Genomic DNA, 21,945 nt, shown 5'->3' with positions numbered 1-21,945 from the left:
TGTCCAGAGACAAAAGCACAGGCCAAGGTAAAGCCAAAAGCCAAAGCAGAGCCTCAGTTGGAACGTCAGCTCTCTTCAAGCCTCAGACTCCAACTGAACTTTCTGTGAAGATTCTAAGACTTAACTGCCAGGGCTGTTTACAGTTGACTCTTGCCAGAGCAAAAGACTCTGTTGTATCCTTGCATTACAGTCTGCTCATTTGTCTTTAAATTAGAAATTAAATGACTTGTCTATGGAAATTCCACTAAAAGGCAGTAGAGGCAGGCTTTGAACCCAAGACTTTCTAATTCTAGGTCTAGCTTCTCAACTTTAAAGTATGGATAGGAATTTTCTGGGCAATAAGGACAAAGGAAAGTGGTTGAGGAATAGGGATTTGCCTCTGGAAGAATCTATAATCCCTCTATACTTGTGTTGGTGAACCTATGGAATGAGGGCTTGAGTGTGCCAGAGTGGGTTGCTCTCTTCCTCCTCTCCAGTGCCCCTGAGGACATTTCTGACATCACCCATCCCTCTGCCCAGAAGCCCAATGGGAGTGCCTCCTTTCTCCCATATATGGGGTAAGGCATCGGGGCTCACATGTGATGCACTTGGACTCTAAAATACTTGCCATCACTGCTCTACATCCTCCATGTGGTCCTGATCATTTATTGGTTAAGATATTTACCATTTGTGTTATCTTTATATTGATATTTAGATTTAAGCTTTAGGAGCAAGTTCATCTTAATGTCTCCATATGTACAACTAACTATGGCTGTATTGTGACTAGTACTCAATTTGTGGAATGGCCTTCTCTGCCACTAGAAAATAGAAAAAAGAAATTCAGGGGCTGACTCTACTTCTCATGACCCCCCTTGGGGTTGTGTTCCATACATCTCAGGAGGCAGCACAAAGAAGGCCAGAAGAGCATAAGAACTCGAGAAAGCCAGGTGTAGTCATTATCATATTTAAGAAAACTGTTCCAATGGCACTAACCCTTTTGTGATTAGCTGTGTAGATTTGTTTTTCCCTGAAGAGAATGAAAAATGACAGTCTAAGACCACTTCCTTCCCAGTTGTGGTTCAGCCTTTGCTTCTTAGCTGGCTTTTTTTGTTGCAGAGGAAATTTACTTGGAATCACCTCCTTCTTACTATGAATCCAGCAGTCCTTATTCCCAGAGGAAAAGCTATTTCCTGAGTAATTGTAGAGGAAAGAGGGAAAGCTAAGAGAATTTAATATTTTTAGACAGATTCCCTTCCACTTGTAAAAAGTGTTAAGGTTTTTCTTCCCACCTGTGATTGTAATGTCAGGTGCATGGGAATTATTTAGTCCCAGGATGATTATAAAAAAAAAGAGATCAGACATCTCACAGATTCATAATAATTACTGTTCTAATAGCTCACATTTATAAGGCACTTGAAGGAACCTTAGGGACTGTCTAATTCAATTCCCTCATTTTGCAGATCCACATAAAGTTAAGTGATGCAAGGTTCTCCAGAAAGTAATTATCAGAGACTGATTTGAACTGAGGTCCTTTGACTCCAGAGCCCATGCTCATTCCTCTGTAGGATGGAGGACATTATCATCAATGACTTAGGTAAAAGAAGTGATATAGAAATCATAGGATTTAAAAATCATACAATTATAGCTAGAAAGGACCCAAGACCATCTAATTTAACTGCCTCATTTTATAAACTGAGTTTGAGAGAGAGGAAATGATTTTCCCATTGTCACACAGGTAATACAGGATTTTAACTCATGTGTTTGGAGTCTAAATCTACCACTCTTTCCATAATATCACTGAGAAGATGTATTATGGAAAGGGAAGTAGACTTGCACTGAGAATAAGGGATGATAATTGGACCATTCACTATGGGCACATGTGCCCATTTTAATGAAATTTTAATTTTAATAGAATAATAGGAAAATTTCCAGGTCATTGGGTAATTCCTCTTTACAGGATCTGTAGAAAGACATGGAGAAAAATTATATAGGATAAGAAGACGGAGTATGGGTTTCTATAAGTATTTGTGAAAGGAGCTTCATCCACAATGATGAAATTTTATATTCATTGGGTTATTGAAGTATAAGTGATATTCTGAGCTAATCATAATTTCTTTCTTGTGGACAAAAGGTCTATTATGTGGGAGATGTCTGACTAAGTTTAAGGATCCATCATGGTGAAAGTGTTTTCTTTTGTAAAACTAGTCAACCCACGTGATAGCTCAAAGGTTACCTTCCATCAACTCTATGTTTTTTTTTGTTTGTTTGTTTTGTTTTGCTATGTCCTGATTTATATGTTATCCTCTCAATTAGAATGAAAGTTCCTTGAAGGTAGGGACTGTTTTTGTCTTTTTTTTTTTTTTAAGCACAGAGTACAATGCCTGGTATGTAGTAGGTGCTTAATAAATGCCTGTTCAAAGACTGATTAATCACATGGATCTTGCCCAACCCAATGTTTGTTTGGTGCATTATTCACCTTACTTTTAAAAAAAATCTGACTTTTTTTTGTTGTTTCAGTCAAGTCCAACTCTTCACAATCCTATTTTGGGGCTTTCTTGGAGAGGATATTGGAAGGTATGCCATTTCCTTCTTCAGCTCATTTTACTGACGAGGAGCTGAGGCAAACAGGATTAAGTGACTTGCCTGAGTCACTCAGGTCATTCAACACAAGGTCACATAGCTAGTAAAGCATCTGAACTCATGAAGAAAAGGCTTTATGATTCTAAGCTGGATTCTATAATCCACTATATCAAAAAACTGCCCAAATTTATGACTAAAACTATTCAAGTAACACAATTGTCTGACTAGCACTGAATTTTAAATCAGTTTTCTCCTCTATCATTATGAACAATTCTGAACAGAATTATTTACCTTTCTAAGAACTTCTACACTGCTCTCAAAGTTTGCTCTTTTTGAAATGATTGCCAACAATTTTCCTTTTTCCCAAGTTATAGAAATAAGTTGAGAATTTACTGCACATTTAAAATTTTCATTTAGATTATTGGCAGGGTCAAATTAGGTACATAAAATGCTTTGTGAATCTCAGAGTTCTTTCTCTTTCTCTCCCTCCTTACTCCTCTTTCCCCACTTCCTTCTCCCTCTCCTCCATTTCCTCTCTCTGTCTTTCCATTTCTCTATGTCCCTCTCCCCCTCTCTTTCTCTCTCCCTCTCTCTCTGTCTCTGAATGTATGTCTATTTGTTTTTCTCTGGCAGTTGTTATATCTTGGATTATGAAGATAAAATGTAAGATGGATTTCATTTTGATATATTTTAAGAAAATTTTTGTGGTGAAAATTCCCCTGGTTTCCTCGTCTTAAATAATATATAAGAAACTTTGATTTAGGTTTGGAAGCTGACTTTAAAATGTGTTAAGCTTTTTCTTTTCTTAGTGAAATCCAGATATCTCACCCAGGAGAAGAATATGACTCATCTCCCCTTGCGGAAATGATTTTGGTTGGTCTGGTTCTTAACTTATCTTAGAGATGTTTTCCAGGATCATATCCTGAACTGCGACCTCTTGAGAATGGAACCGTCATAAAATGTAATACTGGGATTAGCTCATTGGATCTGTCACTCCATGATGTCATTGTTAAAGGCACTTCCTACACTAGGAAGGGGGATAAGTTTGGGGGATGAGAACCATGAGAGTTTCCTGTATTGAGGATAGTAAGGACACTTGAAATACAGATAGCCAACAGGTGTCAGAACATCTGGTGATATCTAATATGACTTTCTTGATTAGCACTTTGCAAGCTTAATTAAGTCCAGGAATGTAGTCTACGACTGACTGGACTGACTATATTTTTGTAATTGGACAATGAGCCAGAGCAGAGAGATGTTCCAATAATTGTTTTTGGTATAGTTCTGTAATTCAGCTGCCTAGAAACTTCTCTTCACACAGAACTAAGAATTTACAAAGCATCCAGATAATTAAAGACTTTTTGTTGGGGGATTAGGAATCAATTTATAGCAATTTCCATTCTTACCCAACCCCAGAAATCCCTTCCTGATAAAAAAAAAAAAGCAAAGAAGAGAAAAATAAGTTCATTAAAATTAACCAACACCTAGAAAAAGTCTGACATTATATGCAGAGTCCCACAGCCAAATAAATAGGGTTGAGTGTCTTTATGGTGAAAGACTTCCTGATATCAAATGGATAGAGTGCTGGTGTTTGAGTTATGATAGCCAGGGACTGAGGACAGGCTCTGGTTATGCGATCCTCAGCAAATACCTTAATGTCTCAGTGCTCCCCAGGAGGCTAAGACTCCAAGTTACAAAATAGTTTCTGATTTGTTTCAGTGGATGGAGTTTCCTTGCTGCTGATCTCCTTAGGCTATGAAATCACAGCTTTTGTCTTCCCTGTTCCTCCTCTCTCCATGTAGTAGAAATCAAATAGGTCTGAATAATATAAACTGATTGCAAAGTGAAATAAGCAGAAACAGGAATATATGTGTGTATACATACACACATACTACGTGATGCATGTGGTATATCATATGTACTATACTATATATGTGTATATTATATATTTACACTATGCTACATATATACTACACAATATGTATACTATAATATTACTACACAATATATATGATACTATACTATATGTGTGTATATATTATACATTTACACACATACTACACTATATATACTATATAATATGTATGCTATACAATATGTATATGTCTATATATGTATTATACAATTACACTATATATTATATATACAATAAATATACAATACAATAAATATACAATCAATATGTATTACAGATTGCATATTTTATGTAATATATACTACCCTATATATGTGTGTATATATTATATATTCACACATATACTACATTACATATAACACACAACATGCATACTATACAATATATACTACACAATACATATATTATATGTTACGTACTATAATATATACACACATGTATGCTATGTGTGTGTATATTATACTTGTATACACATGCTACATATGTATACTACACAAAATGTGTACTATACAATATATACCTCACAATACATAAATTATTCAATATGTACTATACCATATATGTGTATATATTATACATTCATGTATACTATACCATATATACTATATAATATGTATACTATATAATATATACTACATAATACATATATTATACTATATATATTATACTCTATAGGTATGTGGGTATATTTTGCACATTTATATACACACTATACTATATATACTATACAATATGTGTACTCTATAATATATACCACACAATACATATATTATATAATGTATACTATACTATACATATATATGTAATACATGTATACACACACTACAGTATATATACTATACAATATGTATACTGTATACTATATACTACATAATACATATACAATATTTACTATACTATATATGTGTATATGTATGTGTGTGTATATATATATATATACATATATAATATTTATACACACACTACACAATATAAATGGAAAGGACAATAGCAGTAGAAACTAAAAACTATGAAATTAGAATGACCAAGCTTGACTTCATAGGAGAGATATGAGAAAACACTCAACTCTACTTGTTTGGATATGGGACATTGTTTATAATGGCAGACTTTTTCTATGTGTTGGTTGGTTTTAATAAAATTATTTTTCTCTTCCTTAATATATATATGTATGTATATATACACATTTATATACACGCATTCATTCATTCATTCATACATTTATTTATTTATTTGTTTATGTGTATACACACACACACACACACACACACATACACACATATATATTTTTTTTGGCCAGAAAGCAGTTTCTAGGGTTTGAGTAGGGATGGATGGAAAGACACATTGGGAAAGTTAGGTGATATAAAAACAAAGTATATCAAGAAGAATTTATCTTTTTAAAAAATCTGATTGGCTAAGACCCTTTGTTCTATAAGTGATAGAAAAATTATTCTGTTTGGCACACAGGTGATAGACCCTGGAAATGATACTCCTTTTCCAAAGAGCTTTTGTAAATATCCCTATCCCATGATTTTCCCTCACTGTGAATTTTTGTTGTTCATTCTTTCAGTCATATCTAACTTTTGGTGACCCCATGTAAGGTTTTCTTGGCAAAGCTAAGGAATAATGAATACTATAGCAGTTTGAAAGAACTCTAGGGGCTAATTCATCATTGAGACACCATCAATGACAAAACCAAGATCTGTGGTAGTCAAGTTGGCCCACTTTGACAAGAGTTAAACTTATCAAAGGAATCTTACCTCTTTAAGGAGATAAGAGGGATTGAGAGCTCTACTAGACCCTTGTATTCATTCTCTACATTTGAAGTTTCCTTTGAAGTAATTTGCCTCACTTTAGAGATGAGAAAATCGAGGCCCAAAAAATCATCTCCTCAAGGCCACATAGCTAATCATTGGCCAAGGATTAGAACCCAGGACCTCTAACTCCGAGTCCAATTTTCTTTTTATCATTCTTTTTATTTATTCAAAATCAGTTTGTAAATCTATCACATTTTAGATTTTCCTGTAGTGGAGTATAAAACTTCTGTAATTTAAAAAAATAATGTTTTCATTATTTAATATCTATTTTTAAAATATAAGCCATGATTCTTAATGTTTGTAAAAGACAGACACAAAAGGTAAGATCTTTGAGACATACCCCAAATTTTAGACAATAAGTTTCTAATGAAAGACTCCTTTGTATAGTAGATATTTGAAAAAGCACTCATAGGGTCTCATTCTTTTTTTTAACTAATTAGCTAATTAATTTTAAAAAATCCTTACCTTCTGTCTTAGTATCAGTTTTAAGACAGAAAAGAGGGAAGGGCTAGGCAATTGGAGTTAAGCGACTTTCCCAAGATCCTACAACCAGGACATGTCTGAGATCAAATTTGAACCCAGGTTTGCGTTAAAAATTGTTTTTTCTGAGTCATTTTTTCTTATATTATCCAATATCCCTTTTACTAATGAAAGTAGCTAAAGATTTTCCTATGTAAAGCCCAATTCAAATGAACGAAGCACACTAACCCCCCCATACCACACCCTAATTTTAGTAGGTTTTGAAATGATAATGACTATAACAACATCTTTATTATAACTCACATTCATAGAATGCTTTATGGTTTAGATAATGTTTCCACATCCATTGCTATTGTTCCCAATAGCAGTCTTGTGAGTTAGTTGTATTATGATTCTTTTTTAGATAGAGAAATGGAGATTCAAAGGACAGAAATGACTTGGTCAAGACTATCTCTCTTTAAATAAATGATGAACCAAAAATTGAACTCAGGCCTTCTAACCCCTATTCCAGCACATTTTCCACTACTCTGGTGGAGTGGTGTAGCACTAGGTTAGCGAAAAGGAGACCCAAGTCTCAGTTTCCGTATCTGTCAAGTAGGGATAATTATATCTGCATTACTTTTCTCATAATTAATTTGAGGAAAGCACTTTGAAAACTGTAAAGTGACAGAAACATGAATCATTATCACATTAAACTGCCTGTCCAGTTACAGTAAGATTATTCTATGCGGTCAGAAAGAGATGAACACTATATATTACACACTTAATAACTGGATTATTCTCTGAGCCATTACAAAAGAAGAAAACTAATCAACAAATTGACCATAGGACAAAAATAATATAGATTCTACTTGAATCACCAAGAGCCAGGATATTCATTTGGGTTTGCTGCAGAGCTTTACCATGACCCATTATGACTAATTGTCTCCATTTATATGGGAAGAGATGATTTTAAGAAGGGTCCTTAGTTGTTTATTTATTTATTTATTTATTTATTTTTAATTTTAAACCCTTAACTTCTGTGTATTGACTTATAGGTGGAAGAGTGGTAAGGGTAGGCAATGGGGGTCAAATGACTTGCCCAGGGTCACACAGCTGGGAAGTGTCTGAGGCCCGATTTGAACCTAGGACCTCCCGTCTCTAGGCCTGGCTCTCAATCCACTGAGCTACCCAGCTGCCCCCAAGGGTCCTTAGTTTTAACTGGCACATTCGTAACACTGGCAGAAGCTTGGATCTTTTAGCATTTGGTTTCTCTCCCCTCTTTTCCAAATGTGCCTTTTGTAGCATTATTTATTCAGAGTCTCTCTTCAAATTTGGACAGATGCGAATTGTGCCGTCACATCAGTCACATCAGGCTTCTATCTAAACCCAGCCTCCTGCTTAGCACTAACCCCGTGTTTATGCTCTCCATTAAAGACCTCACTTTAGGGAAAATATATAGAGAGTGAAACAGTCTCTGACAGCTGTGAATTGCAGAAAAGAGAGCTCTATTATTCAAAGACCTGCCTTTCATATAGGCTAAATACTAAAGTCTGAAGTATGGCAAATGTTAATTGGCTATAAACTTAATGAGGGCTGGTTTTCCTTGTTTCCCTACACCTTCTCCCATTTGTTTTTTCCCATTGGCCTTTTCTTCCCATGTCTGCTACAATCTAGAAGTCTTGGTAGCATCCACTACTAGTGTATTTCCATTTATTATTATATCTTTTTCTATAGTAATTCTGTATAAACATTCTTTTCTCGAAAGTTTTTCCTCTTTTCTTTTTCTTTTAGGATAAATGTGCAACTTGGACTTAGGGGGAGAAGCTTGAGAATGGATGACTAGAGGCAATTGACTTCTTTATAAGCTATCTAAGACATTTCTTTTTTTATAAGCTACAAATTGTTGACTCTTCTCTAGCTCATCTTTTCAAAGGCTAGAAAGGCCAAGATTTATGATCTTTATCCTTTAACACCTCTACTAAATCCTAGCTTCAGTGTCTGAACCTAGTATAGAGGTAATTGTGGTTCTTCAAAGGCTGTCAACAGAGTGTGAGTGCTTGACTGATTCTACCAAAAAAGGGAGACTTCACTGTGGGCCTGGCAAATGCCTATGTGCTTGTCATGCAAAGAATAGTTTAGCTAACTGTAACACAGATGAAAGACAGCATTTTAAATATATGTGCATTAACATAACTATAAGAAGTATATCTCTGTAGAGGAGAATCCAGTCAAGATTAATGTATTGTGTATTTGTACATTGTACAATATATTTGTATGTTCTCCTTAATATTGTACAAATACCTCCGTCTTTATTGGGGTCTCACATTCAGAAGTGTGCTTCTATTACAAGTAATCAAAATGCTCAGAGACTTTTAAAAAAACCCTTTTACCTTTCATTTCAGAATGGATACTAGGTATTGGTTCTAAGGCAGAAGAGTGGTAAGGGGCAGGCAATTTGAGTTATGTGAATCACCCAGGTTCACACAGCTAGGAAATATCTGAGGACAGATTTGAATTCAGGACCTCCTGCCTCTAAGCCTGGCTTTCTATCCATGAGCTGCCTAACTGCCCCTTCAGAGACTCAAGTTTTGGAAGAAACTTCACTGTATATGGAAATTGTCTTGTGGTGTAAGATAAGGGAAATTTGTGGAACTCATGCAGATACAGACTCCATATATATATATATGCTAGATGTAGTAAATTGCAAAATTAACCACAAGCTGGGCTTTTTTTTTTATCTTCTCAAGCAATTGTGATGCTCAAATGCCCACAAATATGTAATATCTATATCTATGTCTATGAGAGAAAGACAAAGAGACAGAAAGAGAGAGACAGAGAGAGAGAGAGACAGAGAGAGAGACAGAGACATAGAGAGAGAGACAGAGACAGAGAGAGAGACAGAGACAGAGAGACAGAGAGAGACAGAGAGAGAGAGTGAAAGAGAGAGAGAGAGAGAACCTTTCTTAGAATAAAACAACAGAGACCAAGCCAGTTTCTGGGATGCCATGATGGAGTATGCTTTGTGCTTTGACAGTTTAGGTACAGAACAAGTCTCAGTAAAGGGAGTGGGGAGGTAGGGTAGGAAAGAAGAGGGAGAAGAAAGGCAATCATTTCTCATCTCAGAAAGGATGGGCCGGGGCAAACTATCTTTCTTATTCATCCTCCACAAATTGATATTACTAAAATATGTATCTAATTATAGCACTCTTCTACTCAATAAATTCTAATGACTTTCTGTTGACAATAGGATCAAATGAAATTTGGGGTAGCGAGGTGTGCAGCCATGGAGTCAAGAAGACTTCTCTTCCTGAGTTCAAATATGACTTTATACACTTATTAGCTGTGTGTGACTGTGGGCAAATCACTTAAGCCTATTTGCTTCATTTTTCTCATCTGTAAAATGAGTTTGAGAAGGAAGTGGCAAACCAGTGTAGTATCTTCCTAATTTCCTTGGCTTAAAAAACTAAAAACAATAGCTCTGCTATTTATTAATAATGTAACAATCAATAAAACAAAGACATAATTATATACAATGTATCAGGTGTGAAAAAAAATTCAATCAATTAGCCACCTTGTAGATGCTCTTCTAAAGCCAGTACTCTTAGTTTAGTTTTGATGCTGGGACAAAAATAAGGCATGGCAAGACATTGAATGTTTAACAAAAAGAGATTTACTTTGCCCTCACATGGCAAGAATATATAATAAAGATACATTGGTATTTCGCCTCTCTGGATGAAGTCCCTTGTCTACATTTGGAAACTCTGTCTGCTCAGTATGTTTTGAAGGTATGGCTACTTGAGTAGTCTTGGGCACTCACTGGGTCTGAGAGGCCCCAACTGTACTCAACTTGGGACTTTTTATTCCCCCAGACCAGGAAGTTTCATCAGAGAAGTTGAGGCCAAAGCATGAGTGAAGGAGAGGAAGGTAGCAGGTAGATAGTAGAGTAGATAGAGCACTTGGAATAAGTGGATCAAGGACTTGGGATCAGGAAGGCTCATCTTCTTGAGTTCAAATCTGGCCTCAGACACTTACTGGGTGTGTCATCCTGGGCAACTCTGTTTGCCTCAGTTTCTTCATTTGTAAAATGAGCTGGAGTAGGAAATGGCAGGCCACTCCATTATCATGACTAAGAAAACTCCAAATGGATCATGAAATGATAGATATGACTGAAACAGCTCAACAATAGACTAAGTGGATGGTAGGAAGTTGTGTCAGGGAAGACAGGAAAGTCTTGAAAGCTGCATAAGAAAAATGTCCAGCTAGTCACTCACTTTTAACCATTGCTACAATTGCTTCCTCTTTCCTCAGTTCAATTTAAGACATCTTCACTTGAGTAAACTGGAATCTTCCACCTCTAGATGTAGCAAATAACAATTGAAGGTAGCTAATCAAAGGAATCTTTCCTCAAGTACATGGTAGGGAGTATGATGGGCTCTATGTTAAGCAAACTGGGCATGCTCAAAATACTCCTTAGCAGTTTCTCCATGTTAGGAGACTGGGGTATGCCCAAAGAAGTCTGAGTTACACCGGTGATTTCTTCTGTGTTTCTCTAATTTGCTTAAGATTTCACCATTTACATTTATTACATTTATCCAAGTTATTTACATTTATATTGAATTCAAGTTAACTCCTGATCTCTTTGAGGCAGAATTCAACATATTAGAATTGGTTAATGAAACAACAGGTTATATCACAGTATCTGTTGATATAGATAGACACCTTGAGGGGAAGTTGTGAAGTTGCCTTTTTTTGGGGTCTTCCCTTAGCTTGGGTTTTCTGCTCTGAGTTGCCTGTAAATAGCTTTTTCCTTTTATACAAATTCCTAGTTTTTGACCAAGTTTGTCATCAGATGGCTTTGATTAATTCAAGGAAGTATTCAGTTCCTATTTACTATTGGTTCTTTTGTTCAATAAAAATCCCTTTTTGCTTAAATATGTGAGATAATTAATGGAGCTTCATCCTTACAATATGTTCCATAGATTAGATGTATTGTTCATTCCTCAGCTTCACATAAATCAGGGGGAAATGAATTTTACTGGCTCAAAAACTCTTAGAAGTGCTTGGTACTTTAGTTTCAGGACTTTTTTTTGGAGCTAAGGAAAGGAAATGTTGGCAAGAGATATTGGGCAGTTGGTTGAAGAGGTGGATTTGGGGAAGACTTAGGGAAATAGTATGGGTTAGAAATATTCAGGTTGATTGGGAGTTTCCCCTCTCTCCTCCCCCACCCACAAAAGCAAGATAGGATTTATAGGAGTTTTGGTTTCAAAACTAATAAGAATAATAATCAACAATATAGTGATTTAAGGTCTATAAAGCAACACACACACATGGGCGTGTGTGCGCGCACACACACACACACGCACACCCCCCCCCAACAATCTTAACAATCCTGTGAAGTAGAATATTGTTATTTCTATTTTATAGATGAGGAAATTGAGGTTGAGAAGTTATGTGGCTTGTCAGGGACACAACTAATAAGTCCCTGAGTTAGGATTTGAAACGAGATTTTCTTGACTTCAAGATCTATGAAGTTCACTATCCACCATTTCCCTAGCTTCTTAGTATATGCCTTCCTACTGGTGTTGACATGAATGGAGAGGAGAAACTTGATTCTTGCCAAAATTTGACTTAGTGCTAGGTTAGGATGGAAAACCAGAAATCCTTCTTAGATTGCAGACCTCAAGCCTTCTTTCCAACAATTGAGCAATGATGGGAAGATTAAAAACCAGAAAGTCACCTGTGATTAAACTTCAAAATTTTTCCTTCCAAGTTGATTGACTGATGGAAGTATGGAAAGTTGGCAAGTTCTATGAAGGTTAGGGAGGAAGACTGGATTGGGTGAGTTTCTCACTCATAAACTTCCTTTATGGCTGTAAGATGTAAAGGGAAAACTGAATATGGATAGTTTCGATTTTGAAGTGCTGAGAAACCAGACTTTGAGAGGTATGTCAACAAGTGTTGACATTAATAGGAGGAGGAGCTAACCAAACATTGCTATCACAAGGAGACCGTGTTTGTGGGCAGTGTCAATGATTTCACACTATAGCTGGGGTCTTGAGTCAGAAACAAGGGTTCATAAGATGAGAAGGGCTTGAATTTGGTTGATGGGTGGTTGGTGGTGGTGTGGTTGGATTTTATTAAGTAATATAATTCCTTACTTATCTCACTAAAAAGCTTCATGTAGAGTCCTGCCTTTCAGTAGTTAGATCTCAAATGAAAGACTGAACTTTTCTACATTTTTTTGTTGTCTGATGTTCCACTTTCCTCTCCTTTCACTCCTCAACATTCAAGTTGATAACTGAGACCTACAGTGAAACCAACACAGTTTGATTTGATTCAGTGAATCTGAGGTACCTTGCATTCTTGTTAAAAGCACAGCAAATCATAATATCAGTCACAATCATTGCTACTCTCATGTTAACTTCAGTCAAATCATGGCTGATTAAAAACAGCCCTGTTAATAAACCACAGCTTTATTTCTCTTCAAATGCCTATAACCGCTTTCCACAACGTCTATTAAAAACCTAAAACCAAAGAAAAACATTGATTCTGACTCCAAGTACCACTCACTCCCAAGAGAGGAAGAAAGTGAGAGAGAGAGAAATGGTTCTTGTTTCCCACCTTTTCTCCATTTGTTGGAGTTGAGTAGTTTTAATAACTTAAAGGAGGGATAAATAAAAAACAGACAAGCATTATCTGTGGTTTTCTCCATTAGATCAGCTGAAAACAGTCCTCCTCTGCCTGGAAATGTATGCATTTGCCAACAATTCTCTGTGTCTGACTCATATCCTTATTACCTCTTCCTCTTTCTTTCCCCTTAAGGGACTGATTTTCCCCCTCATCTAAGGCAAAAAGAATTTCTTTGGATTAAGGAGACTGATGAATGCATTTTTAATACTGAAGCTCAGGTTCCTGGGCTCCATAAAACAGACCTTATTCATTTTCTTTTTGTCTGTCTCTCCTCCCTGTCTTAGTTTATTCCCTCATTTTGTTCGTCAGAAATGTATGGATGGCAAATCTACTACTAGAACCAAATGCTCTCAGCAAACTTCTCTCAGTGGAGGATTCAAAACCCTGTGCTGATTGGTTTTTCTGGACTATGTATAATTGTTCTAAAGGAGAGCTTCTGGGGGCAGTTGGGTGGCTCAGTGGATTGAGAGTCAGATCCAAAGATGGGAGGTCCTGGGTTCAAATCTGGCCTCAGACACTTCCTAGCTGTGTGACCCTGGGCAAGTCACTTAACTCCCATTGCCTAGCCCTTGGCACTCTTCTGCCTTACAACCAATACCCAGTATTGATTCTAAGACAGAAGGTAAGCGTTTAAAAAAAAAATAAAATAAAGGAGAGCTGCTTCTAACAGTGGTATTGACTATGGAGGGATAGAGGGACAGCTAGGAAGACTTGAATTCAAATGTGACTGCATATACTTCCTAGTTTTGTGACCCTGAGCAAATCACTTGACCTTTATCTGCCTCAGTTTCCTCAACTACAAAATAAGGATAATAATAGGACCTACTGTCCAGGGTTATTAGAAGGACCAACTGAGGTAATATTTGTAAAGTACTTAGTATAATGGAGGCAGCTAAGTGGTGCAGTGGATAGAATAGCAAGCCTGGAGTCAGGAAGACTCATCTTCCTGAATTCAAATCTGTCCTCAGATACTTAATAACTGTGTGACCCTGGGCAAGTCGCTTAGCCCTGTCTGCCTCAGTTTCTTCATTTATAAAAATGAGCTACAGAAGGAAATGGCAAATGACTCCAGTATCTTTGCCAAGGAAAACCCAAATGAAGTCACAAAGGGTTGGACATGACTGAAACAACTGAGCAATAGGTACTTAGCACAATGCCCAGCAAGATAGTAAGTGCTATATAAATGTATAAAGTACTACATAAAGTGCTATTATTATTGATGTGCAAAAATGAGCATCAGTAAAACTTTTTTTAAACCTTTACCTTCTGTCTTAAAACCTAGAACTTAATACTTCTAAAGCAGAAGAGCAATAAGTGGTAGGCAATGGAGATTAAGTGACTTGTCCAAGGTTACACGGCTAGGAAGTGTCTGAGGCCAGATATGAAGCCAGGATCTCCCATCTGCAGGCCTGGCTCTCTCTCCACTGAGCCTACCTGTTCTCAGCAAAATATTTTAAATGCATAGAAAAAACCAAAAATCTCAGGAGGAGATACCAAGAAAGTTGTTATTACTTTAATGTTATTATTTTTATAATGAGTGTGGAGGGTCCACTAGTCAAGAAGGTCTCAAACCTTTGAGCATGTGTATTCTGTCTTTCTTAGTGTGTGACAAAAAAGCATGAGTAGTTCTTCTCCCCTTTGTTGCAGTCCATAGAGCGTTGGTGAATTTGATTTAAGATTTGAGTAACTGAGGAGCTGGTACTGTGTAATGTCTGCTGGTTGACTGAGTGAGAAGGACTGATGGTTGAATCAGGAGAGGCTGGGTCAGAACTGATTGGGGCTATAAAAGGTTCATGCAGCCTATTTTTCAATCTCTTTCCTGACAGTTTTCAAGTGCAGAGATCTGCTATTATCTACTGCACAGGGAAAGGAAGCTGGAAACTTCTCCTGCTTTTCCATCTCCATTTTCCTCCTTCACCCTTCCTACCCCCTCCCCACTTCCAACCTATCTCCATGTGTTTCTGAATTTATGATGTCTCTGTTTCTTTTGAATTTATTTTTCTTGGTCTTAGGTGAATGGGTATCCTGACCTGATAGTGCCCTCCATTGAAAGTTCCACCAGAAACCAGAGTTATAAGCAGAATCACCTTGGCCAAGGGCAAAGGAAGTACTTGTAGACTGATGTGCCAATGTCCTTTCCCCACTTTGAGTCTTTAAACAATCTTGCTTCGTAGTCAGGGAAGAGAGTAAGAAATTTATTTGAAATCTTTTTGTAAGGACAATCAGTTTTGGTATTACATTTCCTGGACAATCGGCCTTCAGGTCCTGAAGGCAACTAGAATATTTTTCATAACCCAGTAGTATTGACTCTGAGACTTAATAGAAAGTTCTGAAATTCCATATGCTAGATTTTAACAGGTAAGATAGTGCTCTGTATAATCCACCAGGACTGGCAGATCCATGTATGAGCTAGGGGAAGGAATAAGCATTTATATAGAGTCTACTACATGCCAGGCATTGTGCTAAATTGCTTCTACAATATTGTCTCATTTGATCCTACCTGTGAGATGTTCTGTTATCTCCCCTTTATGAGAGAGGAAACTGAGACAAGCAGAGATTAAATGATTTGTTCAGTGTTGTCCTATTAGTAAATGTCTGAGGTCAGTTTTTGAATTCAGGTCTTTTTGACTTTAGTCCTACTCTATCTACTGTAAAAAATAAAATAGGCTAGCAATGCAAGGAGCAAGGAATGCTAAAGAGATTCTTGTTTATGAAAAACAAACTATTTATTTAAATATATAAGGGAAAAAGGATTTCTAATTCTAAGGGATTCTAACTCCACCCAAATAAACTCCCAGGTCCTGCAAAGAACCACTTCTCCTGTGGTTCACAGGCTATGCTAATCCTCCCTGATCTAACTAACCAAATGTATACTATTCTAAATAAACCTAACCACTATAACTCTTAACTTCGCCTTTAAGTTATAAAGACAACCAAGGCTAGCTGGTTGAGTCTCCACAAGAGTCAGGTTAGGACTCTGAGCCTTAACAGATTCAGAGTCCAAACCAAAGACCAGGTTTGGTCTTTTCACAGTTTAACCAATCTATAGACAGTAACAGATAAATGAATAGTGTTTCCCAAGTTGGAAAAGAAAACACTAAGCTCCTTCAAGTCTTTCCCTCAGACTGTAATGGGTGAAAAGGGGTTTTGATTGAGTGAATATTAAAAAGTTAGGTTACCAGGGAACTGAATAATTATCAATTCCCTATTAAAGAATAATCTCAAGTCAAAATGACTTTTATGGAAGTGTATTTACAAAATATAGGAGGGAGTGGAAGTAGAGAGATGAGAAGAGGGTAGAATAAGAGATTTGTATTTAAGTCTGGGCTTTCCTCCATCAGGGCTCCAGAGGCCCAGCCAGAGCCTAAAAATCATTTAACAAGGGTTTTAGCCACAAGGGCTTCTCCCAATCAAGGAAGCCTCCCAGAGGCTAGTACCTCCTGGGAGGTTAAAGGAGTCAGCCTTCTTTACTCACCATGTGTAATTCTAAGAAAGAGATTTAAGAGCAGTCTCACCAAGGTCTCATATCATTGTGAAAGCCCATAAGTTTATCTGGTTCATCAATGTCACAAGTTGCTTATACAACCTTTAGAGAATTTAATAAGCTAAATATATCAATTGTTTTTAAAGGGTCCATTTAGTAGCAGAAGTGATTTTTATATATCCCCACCTCAGCATTTATAAAAATGTAATAGATGAGATATATAACAGTCTCATACCAGAGGAGCTGGGAAGGTGTTCCTAGGGTGTGGTACCCCTAGAAGGTGCCCAAGAGGGAGCATTCCCCAGGTAGCAAGTGGCTTCTGGATGATTTAATACTTTGACTCTTCAGCTTATTCTACTCTTCCACCAGAATAATTTAAAGTCTTGGTGATGTTTTAGACCCAAACAGGTTTTCATCAGCAGTTGCCAAGGTTGAAAGATTTGCTATATCTGTTGAATTTGTGACAACTATATATCAGTTCATAGGTTTTTAAAAATATCATGCAAGTGGCTATATATAAACTCATGTGAATCCTATATAATAATAGGTTTGTTTTCTATTGTCAATAACTTGGCTATTGTGAATTATGGGAATTTGGTACTTTATTTGAATGTGCACCATCTACTCTGTTTTGTTTTTATAAAGCTGCTATTTTGTAAAAATCATTTGCACTCACACAGTGGTTCATAGCCAAGTTAAAAAAGGAAATGGATCTCATTTTTGGGTGAGGTACCTTTGTATTCTACCTCTCCTTGGCTGACATAGTGTGTCACTGATTCTAAGCTATATATTTTTGATATTAAAATATTTTTGTTATTGTTTTCTTCCTTGTATTAGAGTACTTTGAAGTACATATAATCAATTTTTTTTATTTTGCAGTAATATAAGTTTAAAAATACATTTGTTCTAATATTAATGCATACCTAAAAAGCTTTAAACTATAGAAATAATGCCATTGATTGCTTTAAAAAATTATGGGACTTTGCTTAATAATTCTGTCTGATTCCAGAAGAAGGAATATAAAAAGAACCATTGCACAGTGCCAAAGAAGCACTGTAAACCTGTATAGTGCCAATTGAGCACAAAGGTCAAAGAGACCAAATCCCAGTGGGACCAATGTAATTTTGAGCCAAGAAAAGAGATTTGAACTTGTTTGGGTTTCAAGGTTGCAGCTGTTTTGACATATGTCAGAGGTTGGACTTCCCTGAACCCCATCAAGCATCTCACTTTGGCTGCCATTCTGACTTCTATAATGTAGTCCTTTTTTCTCTATCTTTCATAGTGTGGGCAAACTTTCTATAGTTCTAGCTACTGATTGGGTAAGTGCACAATTACATAAATCACTTTAATTGGGCCCTGATTCAAGGACCTGTTATAGGTTTATTTTTTCCTTTACTTGGATTTTTTTAGACATAAGATTTTGACATTTAATGTTTCACCCTCAAGTTATTTTTTTCTGTTTTGTTTGGATTTTTTGGTATTTTTGATTTGTTTTGCCAATTTACTCATATACCTCATAACTTAGCCATGCATCTCTTAGTGATCCTTGTGTTATTATCCACCTCAGGGGGGGACTATGTTATTGTTGTGAACTTTGATTTAAATTTGAGCAATTTTAGGATAAGAAACTTGCTATCTCTCAGAATCCAGAAGATGAGAGAGAAGGCACCATGAAGATGCCTGTAGAGACTGTACACTGCACCAGAAGATTCAGAGTAAACTTTGGGATGTGAAATCGAACTAAGGGGGGTGGAAAGCATTTGTTTTGAATATATGACTTTTTGCCAAAGGGGACTTCCCCCAAATTGTTTTTTTTTTGTCAATGTAGCAATCATTGATTTTGTTCTCTTTTCCTTTTATCCACATATTATTGCAACTTATAAATTAGTTATGTTTCTATGATCCTTTTGGGGAGACTGGTCTCTCAATAGGATCACAGGGGGAAATGTATAGTTAGAAATATCGGGGCAGCTGGGTAGCTCAGTGGAGTGAGAGTCAGGCCTAGAGACAGGAGGTCCTAGGTTCAAACCCGGCCTCAGACACTTCCCAGCTGTGTGACCCTGGGCAAGTCACTTGACCCCCATTGCCCACCCTTACCAATCTTCCACCTATGAGACAATACACCGAAGTACAAGGGTTAAAAAAAAAAAAAAGAAATATCTTGAATCCCTAAAACTACATTACCCAAACTTCCTTTCTGTATTACCCAGAATGCTTTTCCCTTTGTCCATATTTGTGTTGTCACGTTTGTATATCATTTGCTGTAATTCCTTCTTCTTTCTCTTTTGCTCTGGTGAGCAGGCTGAATAGCTAGGTCCCTTACTTTAGTTATTTTTAATAAAACTTTATTAAATATGATACTTAGTTATTGAATATTAATTTTAATATCCACAAATGAAAAAATCTTTGAAAAAGAAAAATAAAAGAAACTCTTCTCTCTTTCATGTGGATTTCACATGCCCTTCAGGTTGAATGGCCTACTGATCAGTGCCCAAGGAAATATATTTAAGTCAGTGAATCAAAGCCCCAGAGGAGAAAGGGATGACAATTTATACCAGAAAAAACTGAACTATTGCCCCAACCCACCTTTTGCCATGTTCTTGACCTTGTCTCTAACAACTTGTTCGATTCAATTCCCTTAAATCCAATTTAATTCCATCCCTTAAACATAAATGCTAGTTAGTATTAGTATTGTAGTTATGATTATCAATGAATCCCAAAGCATTTAATAAGTGCTTACAACTCCTCATTTCAAATTCTAATTTAGGCATTTACTAGTTATGTCACTGATAAATGACATAATATCAGTTTTCTCATCTGTATAAACAGGGAGCTCACATTCTAATGAAGGAGACATGTCAACTACCTAGAAGATATATACAGAGTAAATAGAAGGGAATCTTAAAAGAAAGACATTAGGTTCTGAGGACACTAGAAGCAACCGAAAAGGTGGAAGAGTACTTTAGGTATGAGAGGCAGCCTATATAAGGGCCTAGAATCTAGGAGAGGGAATGTTGTGTAGAATGAGCAGCAAGATGGCCACTCTGGTAAGGATCGTATAGATCTCAGAGGGGAATAAAGTGTAATAAGACAGAGGACTTTATATTTGATCCTGGAGACAATAAGAAGCCACTGGAATCTGTTGAGTACAGTGGATATTTGGTCAGATATACATTTTAGTAAAATTCCTTTTAGCAGTTGAGTAGAATACTGGATTGGAGGGGGAGAGATTTGTGGTAGCAAGACCAATATGAATCATTATTTCCATTAAGAAATGAGGAAACAGCCTCAGAAAGGTGAAGTAGGTTGCCCAATGCCACAGAATTAATATGCCAAAGGCTGGATTTGAACCCAGGGTTTTCCTAACCCCAAACTCTTTTCATAGTCTCACTCTGCCTGATCAGGAAAATTTCTCCTTTCAGTCCAATTAATTGTTTTGGGTGAACCAAATCAAATTTCACTCAACTTCTCTTTTTTGCTCATTGCATCTCTCAATGGGGAAGGTAGAGAAGGATATTATTTTGCTAGTGTTCTGGGTCTGGGATCATCTTTCTTGAGATCTGAGTGTGCAGTTGGGTACACATACCCCCAGATGTACCTAGATTCTGATAAACTTGATTTGTCCTTATTGCCAAATCAAAAGCTTTTCCTGGTTTCCCATGTGGAGGAAACAGTGAAAATTTCTACTCACCACCAAATATTCTCAGCTTGTGATATTTTCCATGCCTCTTCATTTTTATTTTCATCAGTAACCTCAAGGTAATTATTTTCAGATGATAATAATTGATTACATGGCACACATATAAATGACATAGCACACTTCCCAAAAGATATCATTCCAATTCCAGTCACCATTTCCTTAAGAAATGCTAACAGTACACTTCATTGCCCACCCACTGACACCCATGCTAGCCAATCATTGCACTGAACAATGAAAAAGACAGTCCTCCTGAAAGATGCCCATTTCTAAAAATCAGTACTTTAGAATATATACTTTCTCTAAATCAGTGACCTGTAAGTGAAGGCTAAGACTTTATTGGGAATTGTGGCTTGACCCCAAGAAGTATGTGATCAACCAATGGGAGTCAGAAGAGGGATTACATCCCTCCTTATAATAGCTGATCATGGGCTTGCTCACAATTTTATTACTCTCTCTCACTGTCTGTCTGTCTGTCTGTCTGTCTATGTCTCTCTCAAGTTTCTTTGTGATTCCATCTGGAATTTTCTTGTCAAAGAGACTGGGGTAGTTTGCCATTTCCTTCTCCAGCTCATTTTACAGATGAGGAACTGGGGCAAACAAGGTTTAATGCCTTGCCCAGGGTCACAAAACTAGTGTCTGAAGTCTTATTTGAACTCATGAAAACGAGTTTTTCTGACTTCAAGTCCAATGTTCTATCAACTGCATTAACTAGCTGCCCCAATTCTTTTTTTACTTTACTCTTTCCTACCATTGGCCTCCTGTAGCCATATCAAATATTGGTTCCTCAGGCCAATGTTTAACATAATTTAACCTCAACACCAATACTTTTAGTAGCTGCTGAGGCAAATTTCCTCAGTCCTCCCTATTCCAACATCCCCACATCCTGTCTTCCAGATCATCAACATGTTTGCCACAGATACCCCTCAACAAGTAACTGTGGTGGTCCAGGGCAGTCATTGATGAGTTAGAAACTGACACACAGTTTTTAGGTTTTGGTGAGAAAGTAGGCATTGATGGATTGCAATCTGAATTGCAGATTTCTTTCCCTTCAAATCCACCCCTCATCCCAAATTTCCTTAATTCCTTCTAAAGTACAACTATCCTTTTGGTTTCCTTGGTTATCCCTCTTTATCCTAGATTATCCATTCATCTGAAAGAATTCTCTTCAAATTTACCAGTGATGTTTTAATTGCCAAATCTGAAGGCCTTTTCTTAATCCTTTTTCTTCTTGGTTACATTTGCTTACATTTGACAGTGTTGACCTTTCTCTTTTCAGGGATATTTACTTCTCTGAATTGCTAAAAAAAAAAAGTATCTCCTC

The sequence above is a fragment of the Gracilinanus agilis genome, chromosome 1, assembly GCF_016433145.1.
Source record: "Gracilinanus agilis isolate LMUSP501 chromosome 1, AgileGrace, whole genome shotgun sequence".
Taxonomy (NCBI): domain Eukaryota; kingdom Metazoa; phylum Chordata; class Mammalia; order Didelphimorphia; family Didelphidae; genus Gracilinanus; species Gracilinanus agilis.
Note: the sequence above shows the minus strand (reverse complement) of the source record.